The following is a 24,257-nucleotide window of genomic DNA, read 5'->3' as shown; positions in this document are numbered from 1 at the left end:
ACTTCTAAGAAATTGGAATGAAGAGGTCATGTGTTCAAATCTCAACTTTCTTATTTTTTCCTTTGTGTTTTAATTATAAAAATCCCAAAAAATTTAAAATTTGCATTTTTTTATCTTATACTAATTAATTTTCGTATTTTTAATTTATATATTTTTAAAAATTGATTTTTTCACTTTTTTGCATTTTATTCATAAAAATAGTTAAAAATTATTTAAAATAAAAAATATCAAAAGTGTCCAGGTTCAATGTATTTTGTCAAATTTTCAGATCTGATTTCTGATTGGTTGTGCTTTTATCACAATTAATTCATTTCCATTTATAATGACCTAATTTGTCCTATAAATAGAACTCCTTTTTCTCACAATAGGAGTAGGGGGAATTACACAGGGTTTTACACAGGGTTTCATACGAGTTTCACAAAGTCTCAAACTTTTGCTCCAGGGTTCCAAATTTTATTTTTGTGTTTTAATTCTTTCTACATCTTTTAATTTAATCTTTTGGCCATATGACGATTTCTGATGGCGATTTCTTTTTATACTTTTTATTTTTTTCAAAACCACATGATGATCATCTGATGGTTTGTTTTTCTATATCATTCCTCTTTTATTTATTTTTTATCGTTTTTAGATTATCTGCTAATATATTTTTTATTTTTCTTATAATTTACTAATGATAGTTTTTACTAATAATTTACAATCAAATTTTTTTTTGTAAGTAATATGAATCAATTACTACTCTACCACATGATGATTACCTGATGGTTTGTTTTCTTACTTTTTATTATTATTTTTGTTTTTTTTAATTATAATTTAGATTATTTATTAACAAAATTTCATATTAATAATCTAGAATAATTATTTTACTAATAATTTACCATCCTTGTAAATATTAAACAAACCAACTCAATCATATTAAACATTACTATTCTCCTATCCATTATTCTATACAATAAAGAATAACAACACTAAACCCTAAAACTCCTACCGGTATTTATTCTATCAAAAGAAAAGGGAAAGGATCGGATCAGAAGGCAATGATTATAATTGGTGGCGTGAAGAAGGTGAAAAGCTCAAAATAAATTATTTTGCTCACCGGGGACAATCTCTTCCCCGTAGGTTGGTTTTCGCTTTAACCTCTCAATAATAATTTATGCTTGCTTATATGAATTGGAATTGGTATCAATTTGATTTTCTTTATATCTCATTTTTGTATATGTTTTGATTAAACTTTATATAAAAAATAAAATAAAAAGAACATAACAATTTTCTAAACAAATTTATAATAATTTTAAGTTGGTATTATAAATCTAATCCCTAACAAAAATCAATTATTTTTAAATCAACTTTATTCAACTTTTCTAAACCAACTTTTAAATCATTTTTTTCTAACATCACAATTTTTTTCATACTAACATCACAATTTTTTTCATAAAAGCTATCATTATAAATAATTTTGTTCAAGTTAATTATTTTGATCAAATTTTGTTTATACTAACATCACAATTTTTTTCATAAAAACTATCATTATAAATAATTTTTTTTTAACAAACATCATAAATCTTTTATAACTGAAATTCAGAGATAATTTATAAATCATTTTTTTCTAACAAATATCACAAAGTTAATTTTCAAATCAAATCATAATATATAATTAGAGGTTTAAATTGGGATTAGACTTAATTCTATAATTAAATATGATTGGATTAATAATTAATCAAATAATTAATAATTTCCATTTAATATAATTAACAAGGAATATAAAATACTATTAATTATGAAATATTAATTAATTAGGGAATTTGAGTTAATTTATGAGATATTTTTGGGATAATTTTGGGATAGTGGAATCACTTCTTGGGATAAGTTTAGGGTTTTGATTATTTGATTAGGGATAATAATTAAGGAATAAGGGATATAAAATATAATATTAATCTTTATACTTAACTTGTTTTTATTTACCATAAAATGATTATACATCTTTTTTGGAACTAATAATTACATATTTGCAAATAATTAATTGGGATAATATTGGTAAGGTTATGGGACAAAACCCTGGAATTTTAAGGGATAAAAATTTATGGGATAATTTAGGAATAAATTTTGGGACAATAAATAGGGATATAACACTTGGGTTTTTATATTATTTTTTTAAATAACCTAATGATTATATTTTTTGCAAATAATTAATTTGGATAATTTTAGGGATAAAATGGGATAATTTTATGGGATAAAATATTATGCTTTGAAGGGATAAAGAATAATTACGAGATGATTTAGGGATAACTTTGGGATAATCAATAAGGATAAAGTTTTAGGGTTTTAGGAATAAATTTTTTTCTAACAAGTTCAAGGGATAAAAATTAGGGATAAAATTGGGATAAGGGATATATCTTATTACATTTTATTTAACTTTCTTAGTTAAATTAAATTATATTTTCAAATCAAATTGGACACCATGGGATAAAATATGGGGTAAAACTCTAAGGTTTTCAAGGGTTAAATGAGGGATAAAATCGGGATAAAGGATTATGTCTAATATTCTAGTATAATCACTAATCTATTTATTTTTAATAAATTAAATACTATCTTTACAAACAATCAAGGGATAAAATCAAATTCAACACACTTCAAACTGTAAGTCCTCTACCCTAGTGTATTCAGGGGTTTTCTTAAAATCAATTACTTCACTGTCCCCGAGGCGTGAGAATTTTCAAGGGATAAAAACAACCAACCAAACAACATTTCCAAGAAGAACTACGGTACTCTGATCCCTCGCCTAATGCGAAGGTACGTAGGCATAGAGTTGTAAACTCTAGCGAGTACAATTATGAAAAATATTTTTGGGTCTCTCGTCCATTAAAAAGTAATACCGTATGTAAATAAATAAATAATTAGTAATTAATAAATATTAAAGCAAACACGTTAGAAACACACACTAGCCCTAAAATTGTAGGAGGATCCCATTGAGTACAATGGAGGTAAGGGGTGCCTAACACCTTCCCCTTACTTAACTGACTCCCGAACCTAGTCTCTTACTCTTAACTATTAGGTTTTATCATTATTTCCCTGTTCCTTAGGAACGAATAAAGGATGGTGGCGACACTATCATTTTTCCAGCCGCGACAGGATGAACAAATGATTGTATGAGATAATTTCATACAATGTCATGATGTATTTGAAAAATATGAGTCATAAGGAGCATAATGCAAAAAGAGGGACTCAAATTGGAGTTTTGGATCAAAAGTTATGGCATTTTGAAGTTTCAAGCACACTTTGCAATCATTTGATTATAATTCCTTAACCATTCATCAGATGCTCATGATCTTGGACTTTTTGGAAATGGGAGAGAAAAATATTCAACTTTAGTGTTGGACAAAATTTCATTTGAAGCCTCTTTGGTGTTGGAAAGTCAAGTTGAAGTTGGTCCAAAAACTTGCCGTTTTTGGAAACTTGAAATTATAGGTCACTTTCCATTTTTGGAAACTTTTGATCTGGCTTCAAATCCTTCAAGATAAGTGTTTGACATGATGGATAAGCCTCTCTTGGACATGAATGAAGTGTCTCAAACCATTTCTCCACCTCCTAGCCCTCAGTTGACTTTCAGTTGACTTTTATGGCCCCAGATGTCTTGAAATTGCACTGTGGACTTTTGAGCCTCTAACACTTGGCAAAGTTGCTTCAAAATGAACCTTGATTCATATAAGCTCTCTAGAATAACCATAGGGCCCTTGTCTCAAGAAAAGCCTTGGTCTCTTTGCACAGATGAATCCTCTTGATGCCAGTCTTGACTGATAAGATGCAATGTACTATGCAATGTTAATGACCTAAAAAAATGAAATGAGTGCATGAGTGGGGGTGCAAATTTGAGGTGCTACACTTAGTTATTGATAAACTTCACTGCATACTTTCAAGTTCAAAAGGTAAGTTTGTTTTATATGAAGGTCGTGTTGTGTTGTAAATGGTGTTTTTAATTGCATTCATATACTCCTTTTCTCTTTCTACAGAGCACCTAAAATTTTGATCCAAGACAAAATCAAAATCCAGTGAGCCTTTGTTTGGAAGGGGGAAGAAAACAAGAGGTATGTCGAATGTTTAGGTATAAAATTGATTAGATGTTTGATTACATGCATCAAGAACAACTTCATTAAATTCATAAGTAACAAAATTGAACTTAGATTCTTTTACTGCACACATTAAAATTTAATCCTAATTTAAAATATTTAAAAGAGAATCAAATTCACAAAGATTAGAATCCCAATAGCAATCACCAACAGTATTGGGACCTTCAGTTAAATTTTTTTTCTCCTCTTGTAATGAAGAGCATGAACCAATTTCTCATTGCTCACGTTCAACAAACTTTCCCACCACTTAGCATCTATGTCACTATCTCTCGCAACACTAGCATCTTTTGTTGAAACTGCCACTGATGGTTTCACAATATGTTTTCCATTCATCCACGGTGAATGATATGAGAAAGTTCGAGGTAGAGGTTTAATAACTTCACGAGCTTTCATGGATTCACTAAGTTTCTGTTTTTCTTTCTTTTCATCTAACTTTCTCGAAACTATCTTCTTGCGTAAATGTGTGTGCCAATAATTCTTTACATCATTACCTATTCTTCCAAAAAGTCTTGCATCAATTAATGATCATCTATATTATATGAATCATACATATGAGTTAGTAAATCTTCATAAACTGCTAACTTATTTAAACTTTTAAATGACTGATTCCTGTTTCCTAAAAGTTTATGTAACCTTAAGATCATATCAACTTCATCCTCAGAAAAACTCTCTCTATTCAGACTAGGATTTAAATATTTTAACCATCTCAATCTACAACTTTTCCTACACCTATTCAATCATGTCAAATGCATATGTAGTGGTAAATTCATGACCATCAAGCTATGGATAAGCTTAACTTCAATAAAACAAGAGTCGTCACCGTGCTTTTATTTTTTCCAAAGGAAAAGGGAAAAGTACGAACACAACCTAAAGATAAGAAGTTTTCAAATCAAAACTAATAAAATTTCAGAGATTACAGGTAAGGGGGTTGGTTACACAGAGGGAAGGTGTTAGCACTTAAAGTGTCCTAGGTACTCCTATGGAGCCCTTTTTTATGTGTGTATGCGTTTTTGGTATAAAAGATATTTGAAACAAACAGAGTGTGGGGATGAGAAAAAGAATTCATTAATTATATTTTTGTGTTTGACAAGACCTTCGGACTTGTGCCTACGTACCACCAAAAAATGAGGGATGAAAGCATCGTAGTTTGTGGTATCAATTTCAAAACGAGTGGGTTGTTTTTAACAAAAGTTTAAGTTTAAAGAGACCAAAGGGCCCAAGAGTTTGAATGAGTGTTAGTTCTTTTTTGTCTTTTGAAATTTTAAGTCAAATATGGTTAGCTTTATTTACAAGTTTGATTAAGAAAAGAATTTGAAAATGCAATGACATAAGGCCAAAGTTTCTAATTTTGCAATAAGTCTATGTTTTGAAATCACAGGCAAATAATGTTTTTAAAAAGGGGAGAGATTTCAAAATTTAAGAAATGGGAGAAGATGAAGAGGCTATCCTAAGCATAAAAATAAAATTTAAGATTTGAAAATATCTGACCAATGGGATGCAATCAAACAAACAAGAATGTCATATAGAAAACTCACCTTCCCTTTGGACTTTGAATCAAGCAATAATCAGGAATCAATTAGCAATATTAGACATCATGAAGATCAAGGCATCAAATAAAGATATCCATATCCAAGCAATTAACCCCATAGCTAGCAGTCTTCTTTGTCTTCCCATGTATCAGATGAAATACTCCTTGATCAATTTAGAATAAGACATTAGGCACAAGATCAAAATAACAGTTGCATCAAGACCATGGAGCAGATGAACTCAAGTGGATCCAAATACTGACATCAGATGAAAACCCAAATCACAATAACTTGGTCTCAAAAATGTTGGCATTGACCAAGTCCTTTTGCATATGGATTGTTGCCTAATTCTAAGTCCAAAAGTTCAGATCAAACCCAACAGTCCACATAATTTTTTTAGGGTTCTTGTTGTTTATTAAGTATTTTAAGGTCCTAAAACCACAAGTACAAAAAAAATACACAAACAAATATATACAAGCACAATACAAGGCTCAAATGACATAAACATAAACAAGTTAAATGATATGTAAATGGCAATGAATGGTAAATGACTTAGAAATTAAGTTGCATAAAGTAAATGACTTGAAAGTAAAGCAAAGTCAATAATAGTTAGTGTTAGTCAAAGTTAATTAGATGTTAGTGGAGTTTTGCTTTTCAATTGATTAAGTCATTCTTTGGAGAACACCCAACCATCTATTCACAAGCATGGATCCTTGAACCAAGACATCTTCCAAAGGAAGGACAAAAAGGCCAAGTTTTCACATAATATCATGAAAGAGGGGAGACTTACAATCTCACTTACTAGAATGTTATGCCTTTAGGGTCAAATTTAGCTCTATGTTATGCAATCGTAATTGGACTTATGTAGAATTCACAACTATCTGAGGTCGGGCAATAAAAATTTAGATGCTAATGCATGTTAGAGGATTGATATAATGAACCAAACTACTAAAACATACCACACACTAAAAGAAAAAAATATAAAAGGAAGTATCTATCTCATCCATACATGTATTGGTTCATTTGACACAAAGTCATTGATGAATCAATTAGTCTTAGGATTTGGAGATTTCATTGGTCAATGAAAGGGATGGGAAAGAATGGGATTGAAGATGACGAGGAAGGGGAGATGAGAGAAACACAAATTGGTCATGGGAGGAATTTTATCAAATTAAAATCATTCATTCATTTTGGGAGATGAAATGTACATTTCATCAATCCCCTAAATCCAATGATTTTAACTCAATAAAAGTCAAATCAACCTTGACCAAGACCCAAACACATAGTCAAACATCACAAGTCAATAAAAATGGCTCAACATAATTTTTATACAATTAATCAATTAAAAATCAAATTAAAAATGCATTTAAATTCAATTTAATTTGGTCAAAACCTAAAATCTCTTCAAAACACCAAATAAATGGCCAAGAGATTTATCCTAGGTCAAACAAGTTCAAAGGACCTTAGACAAAAAATTTCATAATTTTTGAAATGTCAGAAGTATTTTTAAACAATTAAAAATATGCACAAAAACAATTAATTCACAAAAAATATCAAAATTAATCCAAAAAAGTAATTTTGATTCAGAAGATGAAAGAGAAAAATATTTAAAGATTTTTGGTGAAATTCCCATATTTTTTGGATTAAAACTGAAATTAATATGAATTAAACAAAATAAAGGGATTAAATGAAAAATCAGAAAATAAAATAGAATTAAAAAAAAACCACGGCCCATCAAATCTCCCTCATTAATTGACGTGGCAGATATGATGGCTACGAGCGCGCTATCCATTATAGACCAAGTCAAACGCGTCACACCAATGTTAATCAGAACCAAGGGCCAAGATTAAAACAATTTAAATGGATCTGATGGTTGAGAGACGTGACAACACACCATCGGAGATAGGGCTCCAATCTTCTTCTCCGGTGGACCTCACCGGACTGGTCCACCATCAACCATCACCAAAATGAAAAACAAGGACATGGATTTAAAGAAAAAATGCTCAGGAGCTCGAATTTGGCCCCAATTTTCTCCAATTCCAAGTGTATAGAAAGATACAGGTATTTGAATTTTGAGGATCATGAACTGAGTTGCTTCGATTTGACCTCAAAGCAACTCAATCTTCTTGCCTACATTGGTAGGACTTCAGCCAACCAAAAATCACAAAGAATAGTGAAGAGTTAAAGGAGAATCGAAGAGATGAAATTTCTAAAAAAATTACCTTCGAGGGAGCTTCAACCTTGCTTGATCTTGATTCCAATTGTGCTTCGCTTTGTTTCATAAGCTTGTAGGAAGTGATTGAGATTATAAAATGGCCTAGACTCTTGGAGTTTCAATCTCAAAACAGAAGGAGATTTGAAGCTCGATTTTCAAATGAAAACCTTCAAGATTATCCTTTAATGGTGAGGGTTTGGATTGCAGGTTCAAAGCTTGGGCATCAGGTCCTCAATTCTGAGCATGAGGGGTTGTATTTATAGGCCATGAGATTCATTTCCACACACTTCCAAATTTTGCCAATTTTAGCAATTCACCTTGCATGCTTGCATGGGCGTGTGATAGGCCCATTAAGTGATGTATTCAGGTCCAAAATTGCTTGAGAATCATGCTGAAATCATGTCATGTGGCCATGCATTTGTGTTTGAAATGTGGAAGTGAAAATCATCCAATTCATACCTGACATTGCACCCATGTGCAAGTCCTTCATTCTTTGGCCAAATGAGATGATCTTGGACTCTTTGGAAAGGTGAGATCGAGGGAAACAACTTTAATGTTGAACACTTTTTCATTTGAAGCTTGGATCATGATAAATTTTAAGGTGGAAGTTTGTAAAATAAAACATGTTTGAAAATATTCTAAGTACCAAGTCAAATGTTCATTTCTTCTACCTTGAATAACTTTTGCTATGGACTTCAAATCAAAAACGTTCCTTCATCAAAGTTGTAGCTCTTTCAAACCTCCTAAGTTTGGTCACAAATATGACCTTATTTGGATTTGGCATGAAGGAGTTATGACCCAAAATGACCTATAATATTTCCTCTTGGCACATGCATTTGCATGTTGAATATGAGCTTCCTCGAAACATCAAAGTTGAAGTAGACATCCTTAATTTTATCATGGATTTTTAATGTCTTTCATCTCATAAAAATTTAGCAAGTTATGGTCTTGGGAAGTTGATCTCTAAACTAGGATTCAGACAAAATGACCTATAATCTTTCACCATAAAAAATTGTAGGAGACAGGGTCATTTTGAGTAACATGAAAGTTGTTTGAAATGTCATTTTGAGTAACTTTTCTCTTGGAATCATTTTCATATGACAAAAATTGTAGGAGATAGGGTCTAGGGAACCCCAGTTTTGACCAGTTGACTTTCTCTGGTCAACCACCATGAACCATCTTGCTATATTGACATTCTATTGATTTTTGAGACTCATGGAGGATCATATATGTGTAAGATAATGTAATATGAAGTATCCCTTGATATATTTGATCAAATGTTGAAGAAACTTGTTGAAGAAGTCGCACAAGACACCCAAATGAATTAGGGTTTCCAAGGCTAACAAACTTCAAACTCTTGATGAATTCTTGATCAAAATGACATGTAAAGATCATGGGGATCCATATATGATGTCTAGAGTCAATGTGAACCATTTCTTGATTGAACTCCTTGCATTGAGGGTCTCATACCCTAGATATGAGCTTGATATAGCATGGGTGAACACACACACTACCTACAAAAGTAACACACTATACTTTGACATATTTTTGGTATTTTGGTTAGTAAATGATGAAAAACAAAGTATGATACAATCAAAAGTGTGCTTGGTGATCTCTCCCAATGCAAGCCCAATGAATGAGGGGCAAGGAGGATGCCAAGGTGTGATCCCAAAGCCAATGCATATGATGAGGTAGCATGAGGGATCTTAGGGTCAAAATTCGGGTCTTACAGCTGCCCCTATTTAAGGACATTCTAACTGAGGATGTGAAGGTTAAAATCTTCGTATCGACTCAGTAGAATGGACTTAAATAACAACAATAAAGACAAATTTTTATCCCTAAGAGACCTCATGATGCAGATGACATGAATGTTAAAATAATCTTTGTGGGGAAATATTGCCACAAAGAAAAGAATTCGGAGAGCCTGAAAATCCACAGGAATACAATGCATTCCATAAGGAATACCCATTGGGGAGACATAGACTCTGGGGATAAAAAGTAAGGCGTATGCCAGGCTACGACTTAAAAAAACTACTGGAGACACAAGTGGATTCCATAAAAATAAATCAATGGAAGGACTCGGTTGGGGATAAAGAAAAATATGGAGGGGAAATGGATAGATCAGAATAAAACTGAAATACTTGAACCAAAATCAGCTGGGGAAGAATAATTTTCAACACAGGAGGATCATAAATATATTATCTATTACCGGTTACTGGATATGAAGATAACATAATCTGACAGAGAGGCACCCGTTAGCGGTTAGGGTAAACATATCAAGGATGACTCGCTGAGGAAAAAGAGGTGCGTTCGTTACCGGTCACTGGGAAGGAAATAACCTTCTGGGGAAAAATATCAAATAGGATTTACAACTACCGGTTACTAGGCAGAAGACCAAAGAAAGAGAATACCCGTCACTGGTTAAAGTGAACATATCAAGGATAGACTCAAGGGAAGAATATATGTCATCGGTTAAGATGAACATATCAAGGATAGACCACCAGGGAGAAAATAGGAATTATATCTATCAGCTACTGGATAGAATACCAAAGAGAGAATATCTGTCACCGGTCAGGATGAACATATCAAGGATAGACTCAAAGGAAAAGTAGGATTTACAACTACCGGTTACTGGGCAGAAGAACGCAAAGAGAAGAAAACCCGTCATCAGTTAGGATGAACATATCGAGGATTAACTCTCTGGAGAATAAAATAGGTATTACAACTACCTTTTCACTGGGTAGGAAATCGCAAAGAGAGAATATCCGTCACCGGTTAAAGTGAACATATCAGGGATAGACTCAAGGAAAAATATTTGTCATCAGTTAAGATGAACAGATCAAGGATAGACTTCATGGGGAAACATAAAACGAATCCGCTGGGAAAAAATAAGAGGAATGGGATTACTATTACCGATTTTTATTTAAAAGTAAAGTACCCGCAAATCAAAAATATTATTACCAGTTACTGGGTAATAAACTTTTGAGGGACCAGAAAGATATGATTAAACAAAGATTCGACCCGATGAGGATATAACTCAGGGGGAGTGGTTCCATCCAAACCAACAAATTGGGAGGAAATTGAAATAATAATCATCCACGAGGAAATAACTCAGTGGGGAATGAGAAAGGTTAAATTCTTTCTGCTTAAAGGGCTGACACTCTACAATTGAGGGAGGACTGACGCACCAAATCTGTATGGAGAAACAATATCACCATAGCATAGGATTGGAAAAATAAGGAATCAGATACAATAGCATGCATGATGAAATATCTGATGTATGAATGTGTATGTATATATGATTGATGAGTGTGTTGATAAAACAACCACAAAGGATACAAATTTCACTGATTTGAATCATCGTTACAACACTCGACCAATCTCGACAGAATGGAAGCACCAACTGGAGAAAAATGCTGGGGATGAATATAAGTCATCCATCTCTGAATATCTCAAACCCGGCTGAGGAAGGAGAAAAGATCTGCTGAGGACCTGAAATGTCAACTTTGTGGGGAATTTTAGATCAACACCATATCAAATGGGAGACAACCTTGCAGAGGACCGTAAACACTGCTCAAGAATCAACGCTCGCGGGGATCAGAAGTGAATTCCGCTGCGGAATTTACGGGGAGTGAAACTCTATGTTGGATCCATGCAAACCGTTGAGAATGTGAGCCTACAACTCAGTTGGGAAAATTGATTTGTCGTTGGGGAGGAAAAAGTGACCAAACCAACTGCTTGAGAAAGACCAACAATGCTTTGCAGTTTAGGACTCACCTGTTCTTAGACTGCTATTGATATTCCTTACTAAAATTGATTGCCTTTTAAAGTAATTGCTTTTATTATTTTAAGAAAAATGATTTTTATTTTATTATTTCAAAATTCCAAAATTATCATCATAAATATTCAATTCTATTTGGCTGAAAATAAATAAGAGTAGAAACAATTGGATTAAAAGCTCAACTTTATTAAATAGGATGGTAGCCTGTAAATGATAAGACTCCACAGATCTTTACGAAAATTGAAAAATTGTAATTGACATGGAAAGGGGCTATATTGAATACAATGATCACTACTCTCCCTACCAACTTCAATATCCACTATGCTCTTGGCTTCGGTTGAGGATGATGAATCAGAGTTGACAGACTTGCTCAAAATTGCTCTCAAGACTAGAGATCAACCGAATGCAGTTACTTTCCATAATCCCTAACTTTTGCCTAGATTGCCCCAAGGTGGGGTACTCGGTCTACCGGAATAAATTTTCTATTTTATGTCTCTAATTTTTGACTGGATCTCCCTTTCGGGTTTTCAATCCACCAAGACGTTCATTTTTGCCTAAGCCGCCCTTTAGGGTTTTCGACTTAGCGAGCTGTTCTTTTCTTTTTAAGTGAAGTATTTCTTGACTGCATCGGCATTAACAGGACGTGTGAACTCTTCACCATCCATAGTTGTAAGAATCAAGGCATCGCCTGAAAAGCTCTCTTAACAACATATGGGCCCTCATAATTAGGAGTCCATTTTCCCCTAGCATCAAGTTTAAAAGATAGAATCTTTTTGAGCACAAGGTCACCTTCTCTAAACACACGAGGCATGACATTCTTATCAAACGCCTTCTTCATTCTCTATTGGTTTAACTGACCATGACACATTGTAGTCAACCTTTTCTCTTCAATCAAACTCAGCTGATCATATCTGGTCTAACACCATTCAGCTTCAGTCGACTTGGCTTCTATCAAGACACACAATGATGGGATATCAACCTCTACTGGAAGCACAACTTCCATACCATAAACAAGTGAGAAAGGGGTTGCCCCTGTTGAAGTGCGGATAGAAGTACGATGCCCATGCAAAGCAAATGGGAGCATCTCATGCCGATCTTTGTACGTCACAACTCTAGCGGTAAATTCATGATGATCAAGCTATGGATAAGCAAGACATCAAATAACAAGAGTCGCCACCGCACTTTTATTGTTTCCAAGGGAAAAGGGAAAAGTACGAACAAAACCCAAAAATAAGAAGTTTTCAAATCAAAACTAATAAAATGCCAGAGATTATAGGTGAGGGGGTTGGTTACACAGAGGGAAGGTGTTAGCACCCAAAGTGTCCTAGGTACTCCTAGGGAGCCCTTTCTTGTGTGCATATGTATTTTGTACAAAATGATGTTTACAAACAAATATAATGGGGGGTGTCGCATCGCGCGAAAAACCGGCGGGAAAAGAAGAACAACAGAGCCGCCACCGTGCGTTATTTATCCCAAAAGAGGGAAAGGAAACGCTCAGAGTAAACCTGGGAAAGAACATGGTCTCGCGACCAAAGAGAATGGGTTCGGGAGTCGGTTATGCGAAGGGAAGGTATTAGCACCCCTACGCATCCGTAGTACTCTACGGGATCCACGCACAAAAGGAAGGAAAATGGTTGCTAAAACACTGCTCAAACTCACACACACTGGCTGAAAGAGACAAAAGAGACTGACTGAAGCTGACTCGGCAGGATATCGTATCCTGGGCCTACTTAGTCTATCAGGCATAGACATCAGAGTCGAAGTAGTTCGGACTGGGGAAACGACACATGCTCGCTAGGATATCGCATCCTATGCATACGTATCTTCTCGGACGAGAGAAGAATCAGAGCATTCGTAGCTCGGCTGACACGCACACAAACCAACAAACACAGGCAAACGTGGAGCCCGAATGCCAATCACTGGACTTACATCAGCATCCGAACCAAAACACACACACAAGAAGGCAAACATGGAGCCCGAATGCCAATCACTGGACTTACATCAGCACCCGAACCAAAACACACACACAAGAAGGCAAACATGGAGCCCGAATGCCAATCACTGGACTTACATTGACATCCGAACCTAAACACACACACACTGGAACCCAAATGCCACTCGATGGACTTACATCAGCTTCCAAGCACACAACGACACAACAAGTTAATAGGGAGTCGGGGACTCGAGCCTATAACTGTCAAGCACACACCCAAACAAACAGACAACAAATTGCTAAGGAGTCAGGCACTCGAGCCTAGCAAATGTCAAACAACACACACAAAAAGGAAAAAGGGCGCCCGGAGAGATCAGCTCAATCTCCTGCCTACATACTTCATCTGGTATGAAGATCAGGGCGATGTAGTTCCCCTACGCAGGGATACAGGACTAGCCTAACCAGATAACAGAGGGAGACACAACTAGGGAGACTACGACTCGAGCCTAGATGTTGTCATGCAAAATCAACCCTAAGTTATGGTTTCTAGCTAAATGGCACAAGGGTCAACCTATCCTAAGTATGGCTCACACAGGGAGCAAGCCACACACACTTAACTTGCACAGGAAGCAAGCCAAGCAAAACCTAACTTGCACAGGAAGCAAGTCTAAACTAATCCTAACTTGCACAGGAAGCAAGTCAAACTATCCTAACTTGCACAGGAAGCAAGTCAAACTATCCTAACTTGCACAGGAAGCAAGTCAAACTATCCTAACTTGCACAGGAAGCAAGTCAAACAATCCTAACTTGCACAGGAAGCAAGTCAAACTATCCTAACTTGCACAGGAAGCAAGTCAAACTATCCTAACTTGCACAGGAAGCAAGTCAAACTATCCTAACTTGCACAGGAAGCAAGTCAAACAAACCTAACTTGCACAGGAAGCAAGTCAAACTATCCTAACTTGCACAGGAAGCAAGTCAAACAATCCTACAAGCACAGATAGCACACGCTATACACAAACAAGTGGCTCAAACAAGGGTTAGGTTTTAGTCAAGGGGTCATATCAACCTCGACAAACAAACCTCTGGAACTGGGTGAATGTGCTCTTAACCTTGCCATTGAGAGACTAAGGTGAAGCAGATGACAGGATGAAGTGAGGATGAGACCTCACAGCTCTTATCCCTGGCCAGGGAGAGCTCAAGACAAGAATGTGTGGGTTCAGAAAGTGGGAACCCTTCTACACATTTGAAACTGACTCAACTGTGCAATTGCACAAGATCTTGGGTTTTTATCTGTAATGCATCAACACAGTGGTGTGAGCAAAGCAGATGACACACTGAATAGTGGGGGATAGATTGCATATCCCTACCTTCCACCAATTGCCTCTTCACTTAGGAGGACTTTGACTCTATGCAAGGACAAAATTAAACATCCACAAACATTGCCTCTTAAGGAGGACTTCAGACAGTTGCCTGGCCAAGTAACAGGCCAGGTCTTCCAGACTACATGAAGTAAAAGAGACATACCTCAATGCAAATTGCTTATACAAGCAAAGCAAAGCAAAAAGTTCACAAGGAACTAAGCAACTAAAGCACCTGAAACAGTCAAGCCGATGTTAGTATGCAACTTCAAACAAGACAGACAGAAACAGACACCAACAGTTAATTGGAGGGCACAAGGATGTGCAAGGCACAAGGCTTATGGCATGTGAGCCAAGCCACCTACAAAACAAAGGGTTAGACAATGATACTTGAGTAAGCTCAGTCAAAAGAAATGGTCTCAATGGCCATTTGATGGTCAACCTGAAATCACAAACTCAAAGGAGAGTAACAGGGCCACTAGGGCTAGCCTAGGGTCAAAAGTGAATGAGAAAGTCCAAACAGCAAGGGGTAAGTATCCAAAATCATGTTCAAACAAATAGGAAACAAAACCAATTGGGTTCACATTCATATCAATCATCATCATCATTTCATGAACCATTTAGGTCAAAGTATGGCAAACAGAAGCTCATAGAAGTCAACAGCAAGACTTAACTCAAAAGCAATCTAAACATTTTCCAAAAATCACCAAATAAATCATGATCAATCCTCACACATAGCATGGTAAGCATGTCAAATTTCATCCCATTTGGGCAAGTGGAAGGCAGTCAATGAAAATCAGAAAGTCAAAGCACTTTCAAGCATGCACAAAGAAAGTCAACAAGCATGGGTCAACTTCAAAAAATCATATCAAATTGAAAACAGATGAGAAATGAATGAGATTAACACCAATGCCAAGCTTGAGATGTCTAGTTATCACATATCGAATTTCATGTCCATCTAATAAAGTATGAGAATTTCACAAATGAAATGGGAACATGTGTCACACAAAGTCAACTATTGACTAGGCAGGGGAGAAAATCTCAAACAATTAGGAAAATAGCTCAAATAAATCCAAGAAAATTCACATGTGAACTAGACATACAAGAGTAGGTTCATGCAAAATTTGGGGTCATTTGGATGTAAGGAAGCATGGTAATGAAAATCATGAAGTTGGACATCAATGGTGTGACACAAGTTGTCACACCCTAATTCAAAAAATCATATCTCACAAACCACAAATGATAAATTCACAAACTTTATACCAAAATCACCATGAATGTGTCTAGTTTAAGCACAAAAAATTTGGGAGCCATTGGATAAAGTATCATCATTTCACAAATGTTTTGGCAAGATGTACAAAATTTGGTCACATGTCACAAACCCTAGCACCATTTAAAAACCACCCATCCAAAAATTCTGGAAAAATAATGATAAAAAAGTAGAGATCATGATGAACACAACACAAAAAATCCCATTTAATTTGAATCAAAAATGAGCAAGTTATGAATTTTGGAAGATTGGTAATCAAAGTGAAGAAATTAATTGAATTAATATGGAGAAAATGGCATTTTGGTAATATTATGATTCACTTATCCAAACACTGTCGTTTTGGGCAAGGATTGAAATGTTTTGATTGGCTGGAAGAATGAAGGAGCATGCACACGTGAAATGGAAGAAAAATCTGAAAAAAATACAAATTGGGAAACTAGGGTTTATGTTCATCACCATCCAAAATCGAATTTCTCAATTCCTCCCAAAAATGCCAATTGATTACACCATTGTAATCATCAAACAACATACAACAACAATCCAAACCCTATTTTCATTAATTCGAACTATACAACAAGAAATCAAAGGAAACATTTTCAAGCATCAAACTTTATCTCATCATATCTTCATGAATAAGCAACCATTCCAAAAAAGTGAAAGCATCACTAAACTCAGCATTGAAAGATCTTTTGAAAACATGTATCAATTTTGAGAATTCATGGAACTCGAAAACTCACCAATTTGGAAGAGCAGTTGTGTTGCTGATGCTTTTGGATGGAGTTGAAGTGAAATAATTGTCCTAGAGCCTCCTTGATGATGAATGATGAAAGTTGTTTGACTTATGGATGCTTCAATCTTGGATGGCCATGGATGAATGTTCTTCTAAAACAGCACTTAGCAGAGTTGCTTCCAGTTGTGAAAAGCAATTGCCATAAGCTTAGAAAGATGTTTGGATGGTGTTTAGGCAAGGCAAGGTTCAACCCCTCTGGAAGTTTTGGGCTGTTGCTTGAGAAATGGCCAAAAGTTTTTTTTTAGAAAGTGAATGAACTATGGTTTTTCAGTTGGTTATGTTGGTTTGTGGTATGTCAACATGATGCTTAGATGCAGTCCTAAGCAAAGCAAGGCCAAACTCCTCTTAAGTTCTTGGACAAATTTCTGTGATTTGATTAAAATGCCAAGGCAAAAGGTCAATGCAGTTTTAGGGTGAGATGCTTGTGCTGTTGGATGGATTGGCAAGGCTAGGTCAAGTTGGTGGTGGTAAACTGCTAATTTCATGACAGGAAGTGTTGTGTATGGATGATGAAAACATGTTGCAGGGCTAGGCTTGGTTCTGCTACTGGTTTGTTTTTTGTGTTTTTGGACAGGACCAATGCAATGCCAATAGCAGGGTGAGTTGGAGAGAGTGTGAGAGGTTGGTTTCTCAAAGACAGAAAATGGATGGCAAAATCTGCATCAAGCTAAAAAACCATGTTAAGTTATTTGGTGTTCTTTTTTGAACAGGTCTTGAAAAGTGCAAGAAGAACTTTTTGGAGAATGAGTGAAGAGTGTTTTGGTATGCTGGCTGCTAGTTTCAAAAGTGGGGAGCAGATTGTGCAAGGCAAGGCAGGTTAAGTCATGCCTTTGTTTTGGACAGATGAAGTGAGATGCAAGATAGCAGGGTTAGTAAGCAAAAATCCATTTCTATATGCCAATCTTCTTTCTTATGGATGTTGTTGTCTACCAAGGGTAGGAAAATGATGCAGGACCCTTTTTCAAGCCAGCCTTAGTCTGTTATGTTTGGACAGAAAAAAGCAAGGTGAAGGCAAGATTTTCTGCTGCAGTGTTATGTGCTTGTTGGTTGCAGATTAGGAGGGCAAGGTTTGTGACCTGTCTTGTGGCAGGGTTGGTGTTATTTGTTTCTTTTTTGACAGCAAGAATGCAAATGGCAAGAAATGTGTGTCTTTAGAATGAGAATGCACAATCTATTTGCCTTGGCCAAAGTAGTTTTTTTTTAGGCCTCTCTGCCCTTGCTGCTACTCCCTCAATATGCAGAAAAAAAGAAATCATCATCAAAGTTGCTATGTCATATGGTACAAGCATGGTATGGAGGTATGGTTGTTCCTTTGGAAAATGCACAGCAGGGTGTGGTCTTGAGAGAGTCAGTGGTCTGCTGCTATGTGTGTGTCCAAACAGAAAATGATGGCCCCAAAAATTCTGCTATGTGAGAGTGGTACAAGGCAAGGTTGCAAGAGGTATGGTTCATGAATTGGATTTGTTGTAAACATGTCCTTTTTCCAATGTTCAAGTAAGCTAGTAAGGCCATATGTACTTGTTGGTTATTTGGCTGTATAATGAGGTCTCAACATGACAGAAAAATGCTGCATAATGCTGCTGGTACAAGGCATGGTTATGGAAGCATGGACAAGTATGATGCATTTGTACCTTTCTTATAATTCAAGCAACCAAGTATAGATTCACATGTGCTGCATAATTTGACTTTGCAAACACACTTAAAATGATATTTATGAGCTGTCCCAATTGGCCAAATGTTGAAAAAATGTTTAAATCAAAAAGTCAACTCTTGGTCAAACTTGCATTTAAATGAAAAAGGTCAAAATATGCCATTTTGATTGGTGAAGTTTTGGCTCATGAAATTTATATTTTTGGAAAGAGGGGATCAAATGTGACTTGTAGGAAAAAACCCCACCAAAATTGGCCAAACGGTTTGAGAGATATGGCCTTTTGAAGTTCAAGATTTTCTGAAATCGATTCGATCATAACTTGCCAACCACACATGGGAATTGAGAGTTCTAGGACTTTTTGGAAATGGGAGAACAAGATCTTCAACTTTCATGTTGGGCAAAAATTCATTTGAGGCTTGTATCATGATGTAAGTTTGAGGATCAAAACTTTCCATTTTTGGTAAGTTTCAGTTACAGGCCCAGTTTCCGTTTTGGGAAATTTTTGATCTGGCTTCAAATTCTTCCATGATGGTGTTTGGCATGATATATGATGATTATTTGGACATGAATGAACTCTCACAAACCAATTCCAATCATCCAATCACTGATTAAACAGACAGTTGACCAACAGTTGACTTTTAGGGTTTCTGACCGATTGTGCATTGACTAATGACTTCCAAACCCTAATTCCTTGAGGACTTGACTTCAAAAGATGTCTCAAGTTGTATGGACTCTTGATTATTGATCATGGTGCCCAAATTCCACAAGAATGACCACCATCCACTGCTTTGACTGACAGTTGACTTTCTTTGACTTTTGACTTTCTGTGTATGAACTGCTGACCTCTGAGCCTTCAACCCTTGACTTTAACACTTCAAATGAACCTCCAAGCCATGTGAACTTGTTGGACAAACCCCAAGGCCTTGATTCAATGAGAAATTCCTTTGCTTGCTTGGTTGACTGATCAGGAGATTAGTTTGACCTGATTTCTGATTGCTTGCTCTTGAGGCAACTGAGGGACAATGCAAATGCTATGCAATGGATCATGATATACTATGACCTAATATGAAAATGTATGCATAATGATAGGTGCAAATTTGAGGTGCTACAGCTGCCCCTATTCAATCAGCTGGGAACCCGAACGGATGATAGCAACGACTGTCAGACTTTCAGGGTAAACAGGGATTGAATACCAAAGAACCGTAGAATTTGCACAGACTGGATATGATACCAAAGAACCACGTCATTTACCGATGACAAACTGCATGACAGCTTCAGAAAAAGCAAAACCATTTACCGATGGTTGGAGAACTGGAAGCTTGATATTTACCGATATCAACTTCAGCACGACCATTTACCGATGGCGTCTGGGGAAAATAAACTTCTGAAAAACAACAACCATTTACCGATGGTTAGAACTTGATATTTACCGATATCAACTTCAGCACGACCATTTACCGATGGCTGCTGGGAAAAACGAATTGATGTAATAAGGAAGCAAGACCATTTACCGATGGTGGCTTCAAAGAAACTTGACATTTACCGATGTCAACTTCAAACTGGCCATTTACCGATGGCTACTGTAACTGGGGATCCGATATTTACCGATATCGAAGAAAACGGGGCCATTTACCGATGGCATCTCCACTTGGGGGAGGAACAAAATCCTTGTGGTATAACCAGACAAGACGTTTACCGACGACTTCTGGGGATCTTGACTTTATCAACAAGGGGACAAAGCATGACCAGACATTTACCGATGACTGGGATGAGACTCGACGTTTACCGACATCGAAAGATGATGTTTACCGACATCAAAACAAAACTACCAGACATTTACTGATGACTGGGGAGTAAATATTCGCAACTGGAAACCAAATAGGACATTTACAGATGACTCTACTGGGGATTTCTAGCTGGGGATTATCAGACATTTATCGATGACTGCAGAAAAAGACTCGATGTTTACCGACATCGAAAGATGATGTTTACCGACATCAAAAAATGACCAGACATTTACCGATGACTGGGGAGAAACTCGACGTTTACAGACATCGAAAGATGATGTTTACGGACACCAAAAATGATGACCAGACATTTACTGATGACTGGAGAAAATACTCGATGTTTACGGACACCGAAAGATGATGTTTACAGACACCGAAACAATGGTGTTTACCGACACCAAAATGATGACCAGACATTTACTGATGACTGGGTGAGACTCGATGTTTACCGACACCGAAACAATGGTGTTTACCGACACCAAAAATGAGAAACACGCGCGGGTGTTGACATGACACTTACTGGTATCAACATCTTAGATACATCAGGGCAAGGTTGACCACTTGCAGGGGGTCTCACTGGGGAGAAACAAACTTTCTGTCACCAACGGGTGAGGAAATAAACCTCTGTGGGGATAACCAATTCTGAATGCTGTCGAAGCAACTGTAGCAGACGTGTTGTGCTGATGTTGAATGAAATGATCCGCCTCTGCCGGGGATACGGTCTGGTGAAGTTAACACATGAATGCACATGTTTGAATTTTTCTATGGCGTAATGCTCCATTTAGGAATGGGAATGCTACACGATTTTTGAGGATGCAATGATCACTACATGCGAAATGCAAATGAACCCTGGCTAAGGAGCCAAAAGATCAGGTACTCCAACTCTGTGGGGAAGCTCTGACTGAGGAAATACTCTGCGGGGAATTCTGCTTGGGGAATGGCAAAGCGACTTCATTGGGAAGAAGGCCTAACCAATCCTCGGATAGGATAAAACTCTGCTTGGAGAATGTTTGTTACTCTGTTGGGGATGACTCGTGCAATCCACGGGTAGAATCAACTCAGCTGGGGATGCCGATACCAATCTGCTACAGAAACTCGTCCAATCCACTGGTAGGATGAACTCTGCTGGAGAAATATTTCATTGAAACCCGCTCCACTCGGGGAGGAAACGGCAAATACAGGCCTGCTGGGAATAGGCAATCCTTAGATCTGCTGGGGAATAGAAGGCCCTACCCACGGACGCCTTCGTAGGGGAACACAGCTCTGATAGCTTCCAAACTTGCTTGGGGAGAATATCTGCCGAGGGAACGTCCTCACAGACGCCATCCTGAAAAACAGCACAACAAAATGCCCCAGGGGATACGTGGACAAGATACGCTCAAGTGTCCTCAACATTCAAAATGATTTTCAAATGTTTCGCCATCCTGCAAGCTATTGTGTAGCCTCCATGTTCTTATATGCAATGCTTATCAAAAATTCGGACATTTTGCAAACAAAACAGTAAAAATAAAAACAGAAAAGCTATTTATCTGAATAACGACTTTTATTGATTGAAAATGTGCCTGAAGAGGCAAATACATCGGGAAGCAATTCCTAGGAAGAGGTAATTGCGCATAAAAGGAAAAAATCTATCCTAATGGCAATGTGAATACGGCATCCACTATTTCCCAATTCTGTTATAACTCACAGATCATCAGTTTTCCTCCCAACTCCTTGCTTTCTGAGAAGAATGACTGGACGGATCACATCTTTCGAGATGGCAGACGACAAAGCTTGATGAAGTACAGACAACTCAGACTGTAGTCTTCGCTTTAATCCCTAACTTTTGCCTGGATCGCCCTTTCGGGTTTTCAATCCACCGGGATACCCATTTTTGCCTAAGCCGCCCTTGCGGGTTTTCGACTTACCGGGTGTACACATTTTTTTCATTTTATCCCTAATTTTTGCCCGAACCTTTTCTTTCTGTTTTTTGGTTCGCCGGGATGCCCCTTTTTTGCCTGGACTCTTTTTTCTTTTTGTCCACCGGGTCAATTTATGCGAAGTATTTTTTGACTACATCTGAGTTGACAGGAGATGGAAAATCTTCACCATCCATAGTTGTAAGCATCAAGGCTCCACCGGAGAAGACCTTCTTCACAACATACGGACCTTCGTAATTAGGAGTCCACTTGCCCCTGTTATCTGCACCGGGAGGGAGGATCCTTTTCAAAACTAGATCACCAATCTGATAGCTTTGAGGACGCACTTTCTGATCAAAGGCTCGCTTCATCCTTCGCTGATACAACTGTCCATGACATACAGCTGCTAGCCGTCTCTCCTCGATAAGGCTCAACTCGTTAAACCTTGTTCGAATCCACTCGGCTTCGTCCAGCTTGACATCCAATAAAACTCTCAGAGAAGGAATCTCCACTTCAACAGGTAGGACAGCTTCCATACCATACACAAGGGAGTAAGGGGTTGCCCCGGTCGACGTACGTACTGAGGTACGGTACCCATGCAAAGCGAAAGGCAGCATCTCATGCCAATCCTTGTACGTAACGACCATCTTCTGCACAATCTTCTTGATATTCTTGTTTGCCGCTTCCACAGCACCATTCATCTTCGGTCTGTAGGGAGAAGAATTGTGATGTTCAATCTTGAAATCTTTACAAAGCTCTTTCATCATCTTGTTATTGAGATTCGAACCATTGTCGGTGATGATTCTCTCAGGAACTCCATAACGACAGATGATTTCTTTCTTGATGAACCGAGTAACCACTTGTTTGGTAACGTTAGCATAGGAAGCTGCTTCTACCCACTTGGTGAAGTAGTCAATCGCTACCAAGATGAAGCGATGTCCATTCGAAGCAGTAGGCTCAATCTTCCCAATCATATCAATGCCCCACATGGCAAACGGCCAAGGCGAATTCATGATATTCAGAGGGCTTGGTGGTACATGCACCTTATCAGCATAGATTTGACACTTATGGCACTTCCGAGCATACTTGAAACAATCGGATTCCATAGTCATCCAGTAATAACCCGCTCTCAACAATTTCTTAGCCATTGCATGTCCGCCGGCATGAGTACCGAAGGAACCTTCATGAACTTCTTGCATCAACATGTCCGCCTCGGGTCTGTCCACGCATCTGAGCAAGACCATGTCAAAGTTTCTTTTATACAACACATCATCCTGATTCAAATAGAAGCTTCCAGCTAGCCTTCTCAGGGTTTTCTTGTCATTCTTCGACGCACCTTCAGGATATTCCTGAGTCTTGAGGAAGTTCTTGATGTCGTAATACCACGGCTTCTCATCAATCACAACAGACTCGGCTGCTAACACATACGCAGGCCTCTCAAGTCGATTCACCGCAACATGTGGCACATGATTCCACCAATGAACTTTGATCATAGATGACAAAGTAGCAAGGGCATCAGCCATCTGATTCTCATCCCGGGGGACATGATACAACTTCACTTTCTTGAAGAACGTCAGTATTCTTCTGGTGTAATCTCTATACGGAATCAAATGCGGCTGATTCGTATTCCAATCTCCGTTGACTTGATTGACCACTAGAGCTGAATCTCCAAATATGTCAAGTGTTTTGATCCTCAGATCAATGGCTTCTTCTATCCCCATGATACAAGCCTCATACTCAGCTTCGTTGTTGGTGACGTCAAACGTCAATCTGGCAGAAAAAGGTATATGAGCACCTTTGGGATTGATCAACACTGCCCCAACACCATTACCGTTCATATTCACAGCCCCATCAAACATTAGTGTCCATTTGTCGTCCGGGTCTGGTCCTTCCTCGACGAGAGGCTCTTCGCAATCTTTCATCT

The 24,257-nt window shown here is 37.2% G+C and overlaps 1 pseudogene; it reads right to left on the bottom strand.

Moving 5' to 3' along the window:
- Positions 1–4,206: 4,206 nt before the first annotated feature.
- LOC127122092 (transcription factor MYB1-like) overlaps positions 4,207–24,257 on the bottom strand; it is a 60,817-nt pseudogene continuing 40,766 nt past the window's right edge.

The sequence above is a fragment of the Lathyrus oleraceus genome, chromosome 2 (assembly GCF_024323335.1).
Source record: "Lathyrus oleraceus cultivar Zhongwan6 chromosome 2, CAAS_Psat_ZW6_1.0, whole genome shotgun sequence".
Taxonomy (NCBI): Eukaryota; Viridiplantae; Streptophyta; class Magnoliopsida; order Fabales; family Fabaceae; genus Lathyrus; species Lathyrus oleraceus.
The sequence above is the reverse complement of the archived record's forward strand: the minus strand, read 5'-3'. Positions and strand labels throughout refer to the sequence as shown.